The sequence below is a fragment of the Lactuca saligna genome, chromosome 8 (assembly GCF_052625555.1).
Source record: "Lactuca saligna cultivar CGN05327 chromosome 8, ASM5262555v1, whole genome shotgun sequence".
In the NCBI taxonomy this organism is placed as follows: domain Eukaryota; kingdom Viridiplantae; phylum Streptophyta; class Magnoliopsida; order Asterales; family Asteraceae; genus Lactuca; species Lactuca saligna.
In genome coordinates this window covers 84,566,727-84,583,563 of record NC_136424.1, presented here as the reverse complement: position 1 = coordinate 84,583,563, position 16,837 = coordinate 84,566,727, and positions in this window count along the sequence as shown.

Genomic DNA, 16,837 nt, shown 5'->3' with positions numbered 1-16,837 from the left:
CTCCAACTACCATCCACCACCATCTATTACTACCACTTGCCACCCACCACCATACTCTCCACAATCCATGCATCATCAATTGCGATTACCACAATCATCATCTCCAGGGCCAGTCTTACTGTACAAAAAAAATAAGCTCTTGCTTAGGTCCCCCAATTGTAAGGGGCCCCTTAACCCAAAATTAAATTAGGGGATTGCTTTTATTCAGATTCTTCATTCACCATGAGGCAGAAACGGCGACTCGATAATTGTTCTTCACTTCTTCTTCTTTCTTTGTCCTACGAATCTAGTTAACTTATTAGTGATTTCATTCTTGATTCTACCTAGAAGCGCACAAAATGAGAAAATCTGTTTTTTAAACTTTTATGTATAATATGACTTAATTTTTTTTCAATATTCGTTGTGTTAAGTTGAATTTTGGAAAGGATAAGGGTTTAATTTATAACATTAAGTATAGTAATGACAAAGAGCCTCAAATTTTTGGTTCACTTAGAACCTCTATACTGGCTGAGCCGCCCCTGATCATCTCAATTCAAAATCACAAATCTTGTCCAAATTCACAAGTTGATAATAGATGCAAAATTTAATAAAAAAAAATTATCTATCTTTAACGTTCAACTCCATATGTAGAAGATCGGTAATCAAAAGAAAAATAAAACCGAGATTTTGAATGTAGTAGAAACATCATCTTCATCTTTATTCCATTTCATAAAATCAAAAAGCTAAAGTACAACAATATATTTTGATTTGTTTTTATATATCACACTGGAATTACCATCCTAGATATGAAAAATAGATTCATTATTTAACTGAAACTAGGGGTATTTTGTACTTTGTGATGGGCAGAACTAATGGTTTTACTGGTAAACGCAATATATTTTGGAAGAAATATGGGTAGATGCATGAATAACAACATACTCTCATCTACTATCTAGTTATAGCATTATACTGTTACTCACATTTTTTTTCATTATATCAATAGCATCCAAAATAAAAGCCAACTTTTATTGCTATAATAGATAAATTTTTGTCAAATTTACATGGCATAATAAGCAAAGAAAAATTGAACGTGTGATGTTGTAGTTAAGTAGATTTATAAAAACATGAAGATAATAGGAAAGATTTTCATAGGATGCAAAAAATTACACAAAATTTTATAGAACAAAAGAAATTAAACAAAAAGGTATTACAAGTTACAAGTGATATATAAGAGCTTTCAAAAAGGAATATGATCCCAAATTGCTTACTAAATAAACATAATAAATGTTATGTGGTTTATAAAATGGTGGAGAAAAAGGAAATTCATAACGTAACCTAAAAACAAATACATTTAGTGTAATTTAGTTTCATATAACACTATACTAATCATTTAGTTTAGGTTTCCAAGTATCACATACCATTTAGGTCTCATTTTTCATATATAGCAAATTAGTTTCTTTTTATCGTTTCATTTTATTTAGCTATATGTTTCATTTCTCATAACTATGTAATGATTAAAGCTGTATTTGGCGCGCCACAGCTAGCTGATAAACTAACTTATTTTTTGAACTTTTTTATGTTGTCGTGTTTGGTAAGCCAAAAAGTAGCTTATAAGCTAGCTTTTTGAAAATCCACTTAGACTAGCTTTTAGGAGCTTTTTTAAAATTTTCCAAATACATCATTTAATTAATTATAGAAACGAATACTTTTAAATGTCTTTTTATATAATTTTATATATTTCAGCTAAGTTTACCGAACATTATTTTTTATCAACTAGCTTTTAAACTATCAACTAGTACGCCAAACATAGCCTAAATTAATCTAATCATTCTAATACCATTTTGAATCAATTTCAATAGTTATATATGTTTTAGAAAAACAAAATGTTCATTTTGGACATTTTTTTCCCTTTCGTCTTGATTTTACGACATATTTCAAATATCATAGATTCTTGTGTTTACACTCTATTATGTAATCCAATAATGTAAAATTATATATATATATATATATATATATATATATATATATATATATATATATATATATATATATATATATATATATATATATATATATATATATATATATATATATTCACAAGACCTTTTGAACTACTTTTTGTTTCGACACTTTTTGACTATTTTCTCATTTAGGTATTTACCGAAAATGTGTTTTCTCATATTTTAACATGCCTTATTAGTAACTTTCTGTTCCTAACATGTTTTCAAAGCAATGCAAATATTTTCATTTTGTTCTTTTATTCTATTTATTATAAAATTCTAAATTTCAAAAAATGTCTTCCATATTTAAGTCTTTTTTTTATATAAGAAGTGATTCGTATATAATAATTTTTCTCTATACATAAAATTTATGTTTTATAGAGTTGTACAATACAACAATTTGAAACACAAATTATTGTGTATGGAGAAAAAACTATTATGTACGAATCAATTCCTTTTTAATATATTCTTCTATTTTTGCTTCCAAAATTACTAAATTCACTCTTAACCCTAACATGTCACATTTCCACTTTGGTAGCTAGTAGCAAGTAAGCATCTTAGGTGACGTTTGGCTTGTAGAATATTTCTAAAAGAATTTGAAAATATCAATGAACTGGAATTTGTCATGAATTGGCATTCAATTCCATATTTTGTTTAGTTGACATGAAATGAAATTGAAATTCAGTTCCGTATTCTATATGGTTTGTAGACATATGAGATTAATTTGATTTCAAAAATATAAAATAAAGGAATTGCCCTTTTTTGATTTATTTTACTTTGTTCCGTATTCTTTATGGTTTGTAGATATATGGGCAGTGTTGATGATGGATAGTTGTGGCAATGGTGGTAGTGGATGTGAGGTTGGTTGTGACAGTGGTGGTGACTGTTAAGTTTTTTTTTTTTTTTTTTTTTTTAAATTAAGTAAAATTTTATTTTTCTCAACCAAAACTTATTATATTTTGGCTAAAAACTTATATTTCATAGTTTATTAACTTATTCTAAGTTAATTGTATTTAATTTGTTTTAAAATATCAAATACGTCAAAAAGTCAACAAAAGTCGACTAAATGCTCTTTTTGACAACACCAAAAGTTAGCGAGTAGCCAACTATAAATTGTCATAACTTTTACATAAAATCTTCAAATAGGTTGAAATAAGTTGTTGCACCTTCATTTCATTCCCAACTACATTTTTTGGCTGAAGAAATAACTGATTTGGTTATGTATAACTTAGGTTATGCAACCCTAAATATGGTATCACACCCTCGGTCGCCGGTGGAAATGTTGGGATGTGCGAAGTTAGAATATTGGATCACATATTATTAAACATACATTGAACAGTACTAAACAACATAAACATAAAGCTTAGGGTTATGCGACGTTAAAATGTTGGATCACAACTTATCAATCTTTAACACCCTGTTTCGAACTGTTTCATAATTCGGGGCCGTGAACTGAAGACCAATTATCATAAGGCTTAGGGCCTTTGGGAAAGAGACTTAGTTCCCTTTGAGTGTGGATAATGTAGATTAAATGATCAGGGAGTTCAGTTTGTGTTTTGGAGTCCAAAGGGTATATCGGTAAAGTGGCAGTTCGGGCCTTTTATGAATTTTGGATTTTAGTTCTGAAAGTTTTATTGTGACATCCCCAATTTCTCGGCCAGAAAAGACCGATTTGTTTATACTTTGTTTTATAAACCAAAGTAATCGTTTAAAGAAAACGGTTGCGGAATTTGTTCCCAAAACAAGATATGATAAAAACTTATCAAAACATTTCTCAAAGACAATATATTTTCATTAAATAATAAAACATCGGGATGTCATGTTCCGATACAGACACATAAGCATAAACAGAACATACATTCATTTACTCTAGTGATTTACATCTCCTTTAATCTCTCAGTGCAAAGCAGCTTCGTATCGATACCTGTGATACAATTAAATTGAGTGGGTCAAGCTTGGGAGCCTGGTGAGCATATAGGGTTTTCATCCCACAATGTTATATCATATAAATATATACATAACAACCAAAATTATATAATTTCACCATATAAAAGCAACTCTTATCCCACCCCAACGATCCTCACAACGCCACGATCTAAACTCTCGTATCTAAACTTTTCCTCTTTATCTGATCCCTACTCACGGATCTAAACTAATCTCTCCACCTGATCCATACTCTTGGACCTAAAACTAACCTCTTGGTCTAATCCATACTCCTGGATCTAAACTAATCCCTTGGTCTGATCCATACTCCCAGGTCTAAACTAATCTCTTGGTTTGATCGATACTCCCGGATCTAAAACTGTGCCCAATCCATACTCCCGGACTAGGGACAATTTACTATGTCTTAATCCATACTCCCGGATTAATGACAAGTTTACCTATTGGTCTGATCCATACTCCCGGATCTAAAACTGTGCCCAATCCATACTCCCGGACTAGGGACAATTTACTATACCTAAATCATGTTCTGATCCATACTCCCGGATCTAAACTGTGCCCAATCCATACTCCCGGACTAGGGACAATTTACTATGTCTTAATCCATACTCCCGGATTAATAACAAGTTTATCTCTTTTCCTATTCCATACTCTCGGATCTAAATCCAATCTCTTTATCAAATCCATACTCACGGATCTAAAACTAACCTCTTGATCTGATCCATACTCACGGATCTTATCTACCCATGTCCTACCCAACATATTCGTAGATACAAAATATGCATACAGTTTAACTCATTAAAACCTATATAGTTCATCCTTTCCATACTCATCTTCAATAAACAAACAATATATAAACACATAGCAGGTATTTCATAACAAATACTTAATATTTATGTGTTAGAAGAAAGTGACTATACACTCACACATATAAACAACAATAAACTTAATACACTCAAACCATACTTGTATTATTATCGTGTTTATGAAAGGTAGTATACACTCACTTGATCAAAAGATGATCGGACAGCACTACGACTTGCAAAAGTAGTAATCCTCAGCAGATCTGGAAGATCTCTACAAAAATCGAACTTCTCGCGGGCAGAGCTTCGGCTCGGAAACCGCACTTCTTGGGATCTTCGGGATCTCGGGACTTGCTTCGGGACTCGAGAATATTACCGGGGCTTCGGGGCACTTTTGGCACGCAAATCGATGCAAAATAGGAGAGAGAATAGCAACCCTAAACGGCTGGCCCTTCAAATCTATTTATAGGGCAAATTTGGCCCTTGCCACGTCGTGGGATCCTTTTGCCACGTCGTGGGCTTGGTCGTCACTGCATGCGTCATCCCAAGTTGCATCTGGGGGCCTCCCGGAGGTGTCAGGACACTTGCCACGTCGTGGTCTCTGACAGTTTTGGGGTTTCGCGCCCCAAACTTCAGAAATTCATAACTTTCGCATACGAACTCCGTTTTCGACGTTCTTTATATCGCCACGAAGGTGAGATTATGCTCTACAACTCTAATTTAGACTCCATTGGCTAATTTTGACTTTATTTTTAATATATTATAAGTATATTACTTATATATTATTTTTAGTAGGCCGGGACAGGAAAACTCCGTTCGAAATTCATAACTCTTTTATCTGAACTCCGATTACGTCCGTCTTTCCGTCGTTGCACTAATATCAACGAGATCTTCAATTCTCATTTAGATCACTAAGGATAGATATATATCTACCTTAAATTCACTATTTATCTCGCTTGGTCACGTTGGGTCGTTCCGGTTCTGTCGCGAAACTTCGACAGGTCATAACTTCTTCATTATAACTCGGATTTCAACGTTCCTTATATGCACGGAAACCTTGTAACATATACTATAACTTAATTAAGATTATTCCTTCAAAATATTCTTCCATCAAAAAGTCATTTTTGACACTTAACGTCTCTAATTGACTAGCCCGGATCTACGGGCGTTACATTTATGGCAATGGGGAGTTGATAGAAGTGTAGACCTTCTAATTACCTTTCTGTGGATATAAAGATTGTGGAAATCAGAGTTGAAACGAAGAAGTTATGGTTGTTCGAAGTTCGAAAGGATTTTGGGGAAAACTAATCTCATAACATGAGCATTTGGAGCTCACGATGTGAGAAGTAAGAAATGGAAATGCTGATTTAAACTATGCTCACGACGTGAGCATAGTGGGGCTCACGACATGAGAACTGTGCAACCCAAGCCCACGAGGTTTTAGGATTTTCAACATATATGTTTTTGGGGCATTTTATGAGCATCCATCATATCTAGATCATCTTGAGAGAAACCCTATCCCACTTTCACCATTTTGAGCGTCCCCTCTCATTTTGCATCTATTTATGAAAATTTTGGTGCTTTGAAGAAGAAGATGTTCTTGGTGCTTAGATCCAGTAATCAAGTTCCAACATCACCTTAAAGATCATACCTTGGACCATGGTAAGTCCTCAAATTCCAACCTTTATGTGTTATTCATCTAAGATCTAGAATTTTATCTTTTTTTTTTCATGTTGGAGGTGGTTTGAGTGGTTGGATTCCATAAAGTTGGCAACGTTATGGATCCATGTGGGCCCTTTGAGGTTTGGGGTGCTAGATATATGGTTTGGTTAAGCTTTGGATCTCATTTTCACCTTTTTTTAAACCTAATCAAGTTCAAGACATGTATGTCCATAAATCAAAGATTTTTATGTTGCTTTTGATGTATGAAAGCCCTGTAGAAAGTTGGAATGGATGACTTATTGGAATAAGGACTTAAGACATTCGTATTTAGCATCAGACGTGGCTCACAACATGACACAGGGAGTGTCATGACGCGAGAGTGGTTTATACATGATTGTTTTTGACGGATTGAGCTCATGATGTGACCAAGGAAGGTTCATGTCGTGAGGCCTGTTGAGTGGGTCATACAGGACCAAGTTAACTGAGTTGAAGCGAGTTGAGTTGGAATCTGGCCGAGTGTATTCTCACGACGTGACCAAGGACTGGTCACGGCGTGAGTGTCAACTAATGGAAATGTTGCATGTTGACTTTGACCGTTGACTTTTGGTCAAATTGCTAGTTTTAGAAGGTGGACTAAGGGTTTACCTTTTATGGTTTGTTAGGAGGTGTATGGCACCCATTCGTTGGTTGTGCGAGCTGTTAGATGTGGATTTTGTCGGCGAAGTGAGTTACCTTCACTGTATCCATGGGTCAAAGGCACCAATGTCGGCCCACTAGTTAAATGTTTATAGTAAGATGATTGTCTATGATAATTGTCTGGTATGCTAGTATTTTTTCGTGTTTTGTGGTTTTTTGATTAAGATATATGTGGTAGTGGTAGGGGTGAAATAGACTTAGTATCCGATTGAAATAGACCGAAAAGCACCTAGATATGCTTGATAGTATCCGATTAAAATAGACCGAAGTGGATTGCAAGCACCCAGATATGGTTGATAGTATCCGGTTGTAATAAACCGAAGGGGTACGTGAGCACCCAAATGTGCTTGGCAGTATGTGGTATGTTGGGGAACTCACTAAGCTTTATGATTACGGTTTTCAATTTATGTTTTCAGGTACTTCTATTTTGGAAGGGAAGAGTTGGGGATGATTGCATTGCACACACCACATTGTTCCGTATATTACATGACTCTGAAGTACTTGGATTTTTATTGATACACTCTGATTCACTATGGTTTTCATGATATTGTTTTGTATAATGGTTTTATTAATTTAAAAATCAAAATTTTTAGTCTTAATTTTTGGGACCTTACACAATCAAAGAACGAAACCCCCTTTAGATCAAAACCAAGAAAAAGAAGAAATGTATTAGACCTTGGGTGTCATGAAATTTGGGTGACCCAGGTTGGATCGAAAGGGTGGCCATAGGAATCACCATCCGACAAGTTAGATTGAGAAGTTGGGGAAGAACAGGAGGGAACACGATGATTTGTTTGATTTGAATATGAAAAGAACTAGTTAACCTGATCAAGAAGGCTAGATATGGTGAGTATACTTCAATGGAGGCACAATTGATGGTCAAACACAGGTCAAGGCACCTGAAATATCCCAAAATATTTCAACAAATTTTAACTTTTTAAAACAATCTTTTTACTAAAGAGGTAATTACAAAAACCATTATTTCCAAAAGATTATTTAAAATCAGAATCGTTTACAATATAGCTTTCAAAACATTTTCATTATCAAAGTTTCCAAGAAATCATAAGTCCCAAAAACATGAGGATGTGTATGGTCACACCTTCACCTAGCCACAGTCCACTAAAGTACCTGAAACCATAAATCAAAACTGTAAGCATGAAGCTTAGTGAGTTACTGTAAAGTACCCACACAAACAATTAACACATATATAATAACAACATGCAATGGATCCACAACTAAAAGATTAGTGTAGCACCCGATTCCTGGTACACATTTAATTCAAGCATTTTTATGTTTTTCTCTGGGACTCGACGAGTCGGAGGACCCACTCGTCGAGTAGAGTCAAGATCCGCAGACATCTTAAGTGATCTACTCGACGAGTCGGAAGACGGACTCGACGAGTAGGCGCTGTACGAATAAAACCCTAAATCTGAGGGTTTACACCTATATAAACACCTTAACTCAGCCTCCCTTGTCCCTAACACTCCCTTAGAGCTAAATATCGAAACCCTAACCGTTTGTGTGTGTTAAGGCCATTTTGGTGCTCTTGGTTGGTTTGTGAAGCTTGGAAGGAAGGAAGAAGCTGGGAAATTCGAGTTGGGGCTTGTAGATTTAGAAATCTTACTTCATCTTCAGCTTAAGCAAGGTAAATGCCCCCTATTTTGGTCTTCCTTTTTGGTTGTTCATCTTTAGGGCTTAGATTCATGGTGCAATTAGGGCTTCTTAAGCCATTTTCGGATTTGTAAGGTGATTCATGGGGTTCTACTTCTAGATCTGAGTCATTGGAGGGGTCTCATGGCATAAAGGTGCCAACTCTATGGCCATGAGAGCCCCATGCACATTGTAGAGCACCTTCTATAGACTTTTGAGCTAAAAACCCCCATGCATGTGCATCAAGTTTGGAACTTTACGTATAAAATGGACATTAGGAGGCCAGATCTATGGTTTTGGTGTGTTAAATCCCATTTAGATCGACTGTATAGAAATGGTCAAGGTTGTACTCGGCAAGTCGTTCTTGGGAGTCGGCGAGTCGGTGCACTTTCAGCCATCTTAAACCCTTCTGCGACGGTCATTTGTTAGAAAAGGGAGTCCCATAGTTGTTTAGACGTGTTGGGAGACCTAAAGTTCATAGGAATCGACATTTACTAGAACAGACTCGGTGAGTCCAAGGCAATCTCCTAACTCTTGAAGATGAACTCGATGAGTTGTTCATACAACTTGGCGATTCGAAAACATAACTGGTTCATAGGATGAGGATGAACTCGACGAGTTGTTCATACAACTCGACGAGTCAGATGAAGGTTCATTTGATGTTCACATAAAAGAGGAACTCATCGAGTCATTTCTAAACTCGACGAGTAGAGTCGTGGATGAGGAAGGTTAAAAGGATAGGGACTCGACGAGTTGGCGGCCCAACTCGGCGAGTCATGTCAACTGGAAGTTGACTTTGGATTTGACTTCGACTTGGTCTTGGTTAAGGGTAAAATAGTCATTTTACCCTAAGAGTAGATATCAGATTCTGAATGAGTGTTTTGTGGGGGTTATAGCTGGAGGATTACCGGAGCAGCAGCAGATAGAGACTTCCCGCGCAGATTATCAGCAACTACTCGATTGAGGTGAGTTACCTTCCAGTAGCGGTGGGTCTATGGACACAATGTCGGCCCACTAGTAGGAGTTGTATGTTAGATCATTGTCTTTGTGATATTCATCTAGGTTTGCTGCTACCTGTTATGTTTTATGTGCTAGCATGCTATGATGTTATGTGATAGTGGTAGTAGGGGGTGATAGTCCCTGGTTACCGGTTGATAAGACTGAAGGGGTAGTTTAGTATCCCAGCCATGCTATCCACATTATGATATATCTGATATGATATTATGTAGTAGTAGTAGGGGTGAAATAGTCCCCAACATCCGGTCGAGAGGACTGAAGAGGAGACCAGCACCCAGATATGCTACTCAGTATCCGGTTGAGAGTACCGAAAAGGAGGCCAGCACCCAGATATGCTAGTCAGTATCCGGTCGAGAGGACCGAAAGGGAGGCCAGCACCCAGGTATGCTAGGCAGTATCCAGTCGAGAGGACTGAAAGGGAGGGTCGGGCACCCGGATATGCCTGGCAGTATGTGTATGTTATGTGATTGTATTGTATGTGGTACGATGGGGGAAGTTACTAAGCTTCGTGCTTACAGTTTATAGTTTTGGTTTCAGGTACCTCTTCAGCGAAGGGGAAAGAGTTGGCATGGTAGCAGCACATCGTACGCACATGCATTGATTTTCCACACTTGAGATACTCTGGGATTATACTTTGACATGTTGCTATTATATTATTTGGGTTTTCAGACATGATACATTGATTTACAAAATGATATATATTTAAGTAGTTTTCATTATGAATGTTTTTATAATCAGTTAATCAAAATGAAATTTTTGGACTCGAAATTTGGGATGTTTCAAGTTGGTATCAGAGCCTTGGTTTGAGGGATTCAGGCATACTTTCGGGTATGCCTGGACTCAAACTAAGGAAATGGTAAAAAGGTTTTCAAAAGAAAAATGTTTTCAAAAGAATTTTTTTTAGGAAGGAGTTTTGACAAAGAGAGAAGCGTGTGATGGTCGCGACCAGCCGATCTCAAGTAAGTATTCCCCAAAGTACCCATACAAGTTTATGTTATGTTTATCAGCTTCAGTAGAACAACATGCTATAATAGGACTAAGGATCTAGGAATGATGCCTTATGTTCCTTCTAATTGTGCTTCAACTTATGAGGATTTCATGCTAGTATTGAGTAGAAAGTAGTAGGATAGCATGTTTACGTTATGCCTGATAGTATGAGCTTAGCATTGTATGCTAGTACAGTTTCTCGTTACGAAAATAAAGTTGTTTGAGTAGTTTGCTGTGTCCGAATGTTGCTTGCTTCGTTCTTGTAGGACTCTGAGTGATGGGAGTTAGCCATTAGGTGAATACGTCACGTCATATGTGATCAGGGTTGAATAATCTCAGAGTGTTGGATTTGGCCCTATTGCGCAGCTCTTGTCTGAGTCCAACCGTTGTAGGGTCGGGTCTTTTACTCGAAGGATTATCTAAGCCTCGTCATATGTGATGGTATTCAGGTGATGACTAATTGGCATTATAAAGAGGCCTTCAGTAGCTGAGGACTGGATTTAATGGAGTCATAGGTACCCTAGGGAGAGCCTAGAATGGGAATAGCAGAGAATAGTAGTAGTAGAAGGGACTTGGTGGAGTCAAGGCGGTTCTTGAGGAAAGTATGGATAGATGTGGAAGGTAGTATGGGCTCGTACTACTGAAAGCAGAGGATTCGTACTTGAATCGAGGAGGGCTGAGGCAAGACCAGGGAACTTGTGATGGATGTAATCCCTCTAGAAGTATCAATATCACTGACGGTTGTCATTATGTATTGTAGAATGGTGGTACTATGTTCGAGGCCAGCAGTTGGCAGCTCAGGAGAGGGATCGGGTTCGGGTTCAGGTTCCGAACCAGTGGATGAGAGGCTACGCAAGTTCATCGCGTCCGAGATCACTAGAGGCATCCTTTATGTGACCCTGGTCATCTTTGGGTCGATCAAGGAAGGGATTATCGAGCTGATGGAAGATCGCCTTTGGTCGTTCAAGAGCGACATGGCGACAAGCCAGTCGGGATCACACACGCTATCCTTTAAGGAATTTAGGGGTAGTGGTGCGCCGGATTTCCATGGGGCGAAGGACCCCATTGCAGCCAGGCGATGGATTGCAGACATTGAGTCTGCACAATTGACTAGCTTCTACCCCGAGGGGTCGAATGTGAGATATGCAGCAGGGTGCTTGAGAGATAGGGCCAGAGATTGGTGGGAGTCGGTTGGTGACTCTTTGGGAGCCTCGGCTGTTGAGGCTATGACATGGTCAGACTTTGTGACCCGATTTAGAGCCGAGTTCACGCCCCCTGTGGAGCTTCAACAGCTGGCTAGAGAGTTCTTAGACATGAGACAAACTACAGAGACTGTGGTGGAGATCACCGCCAAGTTCGGGGAGAGGGCGTTACTGGTGCCCCAGTATACTGGAGATGAGGACATGAGGAGGAACCGCGATCATGACATGCTACGAGCGGACATTCGGGAGCATGTCAGTTTTTCAGCTTGCCCTACCCTGGATTCCATGATTGCCAGGGCAAAGGAGAGGGAGATTGATCTGGAGCACATCCGGAAGAGGAAGGATGAGGAAGGACATGTTACTGGGGCTTCGAGGAAGAAGTCCAAGGGATCAGATTTTGGTCCGAAAGGCCAGCAGAGCCGAGGCCGCTGCAGGAAATGCAGCAAGACACATGAGGGGGCTTGTAGGTTGGGGGCATCTGGCTACAACAAGTGCGGCAAGCTAGGACATTTCAGTAGGGATTGTATCGCCCCTGCACCTGCTATTCAGACATTTGAGTTGCTATGTTTCCACTGCAACCAGAGTGGCCACAAGAAATCCAATTGCCACAGTTGACGGCAACAACGCCAGTAAAGGTGCCAGCTCCAGCGACCCTGCGGATTACTGATGGTCGGCAGGGCAAGTCAGAGGCATCCTTCACCTGAGGATCCGGGCCTTCCAGTTGACTACCGAGGAGGCACGCATCGCACCCGCTGTGGTGACGGGTATGATTCTTTCCCTCTGATTTATTTATTTGATGCTTATGGTATTGATATGTGCTCTGTGTATACGTTTAGGATCGTTCCATGTGAACGGTATCCCAGTACAGGTGTTGTTTGACTCAGGTGCCACTCGATATTTTGTTTCCCTTGCACTCAGCAAAAGGTTTCCTGAGTCTTTGGGCATGTTGGATTGCCCTTTAGAGGTAGAGATTGCCGGTGACCGATCGGTGCGAGCATCATCAGTTTTCCGAGATTATGTGCTGAAGTTATTCGAGGAGTGCTACCTTGTAGATTTGGTTCCCATTCTGTTTAGAGGGAACAAGGTGATTATAGGCATGTATTAGTTGAGACCTAATGGGGCGGTGATAAATTGCGCACAACAGCTAGTGCGAGTCAGGACCCCAGGTCGGGGAGAGTTGGTGATCCACGGCGAGAGGCCGCAATGTGGACCCACATTATGTTCAGCAGCGAGAGCTAGGCGCTACCTACAGTAGGGTTGCGCATGGTATATCGCCTATATCACCTATGTTATGGATACCCGGGAGACGGGTAAGGTGATGGTGAGTGATGTTTTGGTGGTGTGAGACTACGCAGACGTGTTCCCAAAGGAGATTCCTGGGATACCTCCAAAGCGACAGGTGGAGTTTAGGATCGACCTAGTTCCTGGTGCGGCTCCGATAGCCAAGGCACCATATTGGTTGGCTCCTCCCGAGATGCAGGAGTTGTCTACGCAGCTACAAGAGCTGCTAGACAAGGGATTTATCAGGCCGAGTAGCTCACCTTGGGGAGCCCCGATCCTGTTTGTCAAGAAGAAGGATGGATCGCATCGCATGTGCACAGAGTACTGGGAGCTGAACAAGGTAACGGTGAAGAACCGCTACCAACTCCCGAGGATTGACGACCTCTTTGACCAGCTACATGGAGCATATTGGTTCTCCAAGATCGATTTGCGCTCGGGTTATCATCAGATAAGGGTCAGAGAGGAGGATGTGTAGAAGACTGCGTTTCGGATTCGCTATGGCCACTATTAGTTCGTGGTGATGCCCTTCGGGCTCACCAATGCTCCTGCCGCTTTCATGGACCTCATGAACCGCGCATGTAGACCGATGTTGGATCGGTCAGTGATAGTTCTCATCGATGATATCTTGGTTTACTCCAAGACGCAGGAGGAGCATGAGGAGCATCTGCGAGAGGTGTTGGAGACTCTACGGAGGGAGAGCTTGTACGCCAAGTTCTCCAAATGCGAGTTCTGGTTGCGCGAGGTGCAGTTCCTTGGGCACCTTGTAAACCAGAACGGTATTCTGGTTGACCCAGCCAAGGTAGAGGCTGTGATGAGATGGGAGGTTCCGAGATCTCCATCTGAGATTCATACTTTTCTGGGATTAGCCGACTATTATCAGAGATTCATCCAGGACTTCTCCAAGATAGTCGCACCTTTGACGCGACTGAAGAAGAAAGCCGCAGTTTTCCGTTGGGGGCCTGAGCAGCAGGCGGCGTTCGAGACACCAAGACAGAGGTCGTGCGAGGCGCCAATCTTAGCCCTGCCAAAGGGTCATGGGGAGCACCAAAGTGGTACTCAACACGACATAGAGGATTCAGCAGGTTCGGAGCAGGCTTCAGACTGCTCAGAGTCAGCAGCAAAGTTATGCCCACAATCTACGATCTGACCTGGAGTTCCAGGTCAGGAACATGGTTCTCCTGAAGGTGTCGCCATGGAAAGGCGTCATCCGATTCAGGAAACGGGGCAAGTTAGGCCCCAGGTATATTGGACCGTTCAAGGTTTTAGCCCGGGTGGGCAAGGTGGCGTATAGGTTAGATCTTCCAGCCGAACTCAGCCAGATCCACATCACTTTCCACGTCTCCCAGCTGCGGAAGTGTCTGGTGGACGACTCAGCAGTGGTACCCTTAGAGGATATTCAGGTTGATGACAGCCTGAATTACATCGAGCAACCTGTAGCAATCCTCGACTGGAAGACGCAGGATTTGAGGAACAAGAGGTTCGAGCTGGTGAAGGTGCAATGGCAGCACCGGAAGGGCTCGAAATAGACTTGGGAGCCGGTGGATGAGATGATGGAACATTACCCAAAACTTTTCCAGGAATAAGCAGCAGACTTCGAGGATAAAATCTAAAAAGAAGTGGGGGAGATCTCTAGCACTCAATTCCTGGTACCCATTTAATTCAAGCATTTTTATGTTTTTCTCTGGGACTCGACGAGTTAGAGGACCCACTCTTCGAGTAGAGTCGAGATCCGTAGACATCTTAAGTGATCTACTCGACGAGTCGAAAGACAGACTTGGCGAGTAGGCGTTGTACGAGTAAAACCCTAAATCTGAGGGTTTGCACCTATATAAACACCTTAACTTAGCCTCCCTTGTCCTTAACACTCCCTTAGAGCTAGATATCGAAACCCTATCCGTTTGTGTGTGTGTGTGTGTTAAGGCCATTTTGGTGCTCTTGGTTGGTTTATGAAGCTTGGAAGGAAGCAAGAAGTTGGGAAATTCGAGTTGGGGCTTGTAGATTCAGAGATCTTACTTCTTCTTCAGCTTAAGCAAGGTAAATACCCCCTGTTTTGGTCTTCCTTTTTGGTTGTTCATCTTTAAGGCTTAGATTCATGTTTAATTTAAGGCTTCTTAAGCCATTTTCGGATTTTTAAGGTGATTCATGGGGTTCTACTTCTAGATATGAGTCATTTGAGGGGTCTCATGTCATAAAGGTGCTAACTCTATGGCTATGAGAGACCCATGCACATTGTAGAGCACCTTCTATGGACTTTTGAGCTAAAAACCCCCATGCATGTGCATCAAGTTTGGAACTTTACGTATAAAATGGATATTAGGAGGCCAGATCCATGGTTTTGGTGTGTTAAATGCCATTTAGATCGACTGTATAGAAATGGTCAAGGTTGTACTCGGTGAGTTGTTCTTGGGACTTGGCGAGTCGGTGCACTTTCAACCATCTTAAACCCTTCTGCGATGGTCATTTGTTAGAAAAGGGAGTCCCATAGCTATTTAGACGTGTTGAGGGACCTGGAGTTCATAGGACTCAATGAGTGCTAGAACAGACTCGGCGAGTCCAAGGCAATCTCCCAACTCTTGAAGATGAACTCGACGAGTTAGTCATACAAATCGACGATTTGAAGACAGTACTGGTTCATAGGATGAGGATGAACTCGACGAGTTGTTCATACAACTCAGGGAGTTGGATGAAGGTTCATTTGATGTTCGTAAAAAATGGGAACTCGTCGAGTAGAGTCGTGGATGAGGACAATTAAAAGGATAGGGACTCGACGATTTGGCGGCCCAACTCGTCGAGTCAGGTCAACTGGAAGTTGAGTTTGGTTTTGACTTCGACTTGGTCTTGGTTAGGGGTAAAATAGTCATTTTACCCTAAGAGTAGATAGTTGATTCTGATTGAGTGTTTTATGGGGATTATAGTCGAAGGATTACCGGAGTAGCAGCAAATAGAGACTTCCCACACAGATTATCAACAGCTACTCGATTGAGGTGAGTTACCTTCCAGTAGCAGTGGGTCTACGACGACAATGTCAGCCCACTAGTAGGAGTTGTGTGTTAGATGATTGTCTTTGTGATATTCATCTAGGTTTTTTGCTACCTGTTATGTTTTATGTGCTAGCATGATATGATGTTATATGATAGTGGTAGTAGGGGGTGATAGTCCCCGGTTACCGGTCGATAAGACCGAAAGGGTAGTTTAGTACCCCAGCCATGCTAGCCAGATTATGATATATGTGATTTGATATTATATGGTAGTTTAGTACCCAGCCATCTAGGTTTTCTGACATGTTGCTATTATATTATTTGGGTTTTCAGACATGATACATTGATTTACAAAATGATATATATTTAAGTAGTTTTCTTATGAATGTTTTTATAATCAGTTAATCAAAATGAAATTTTTGGACTCGAAATTTGGGATGTTTCAACTGGGTTACCCTTGAGCCCACAGTATGATTCTGGCTTGCTTGTCGGGCCCAAAACTCATATATGGCTTGCTCTAGAGCCCACAACATAATTATGGCTTGCCCCCAGGGCCCATAGCGTATGTCTGGCTTGCTCCATAACCTTATCAGTCATTAGACTGTCACACAAATGTTCAACCCTCAGTATGAGTCTGGCAT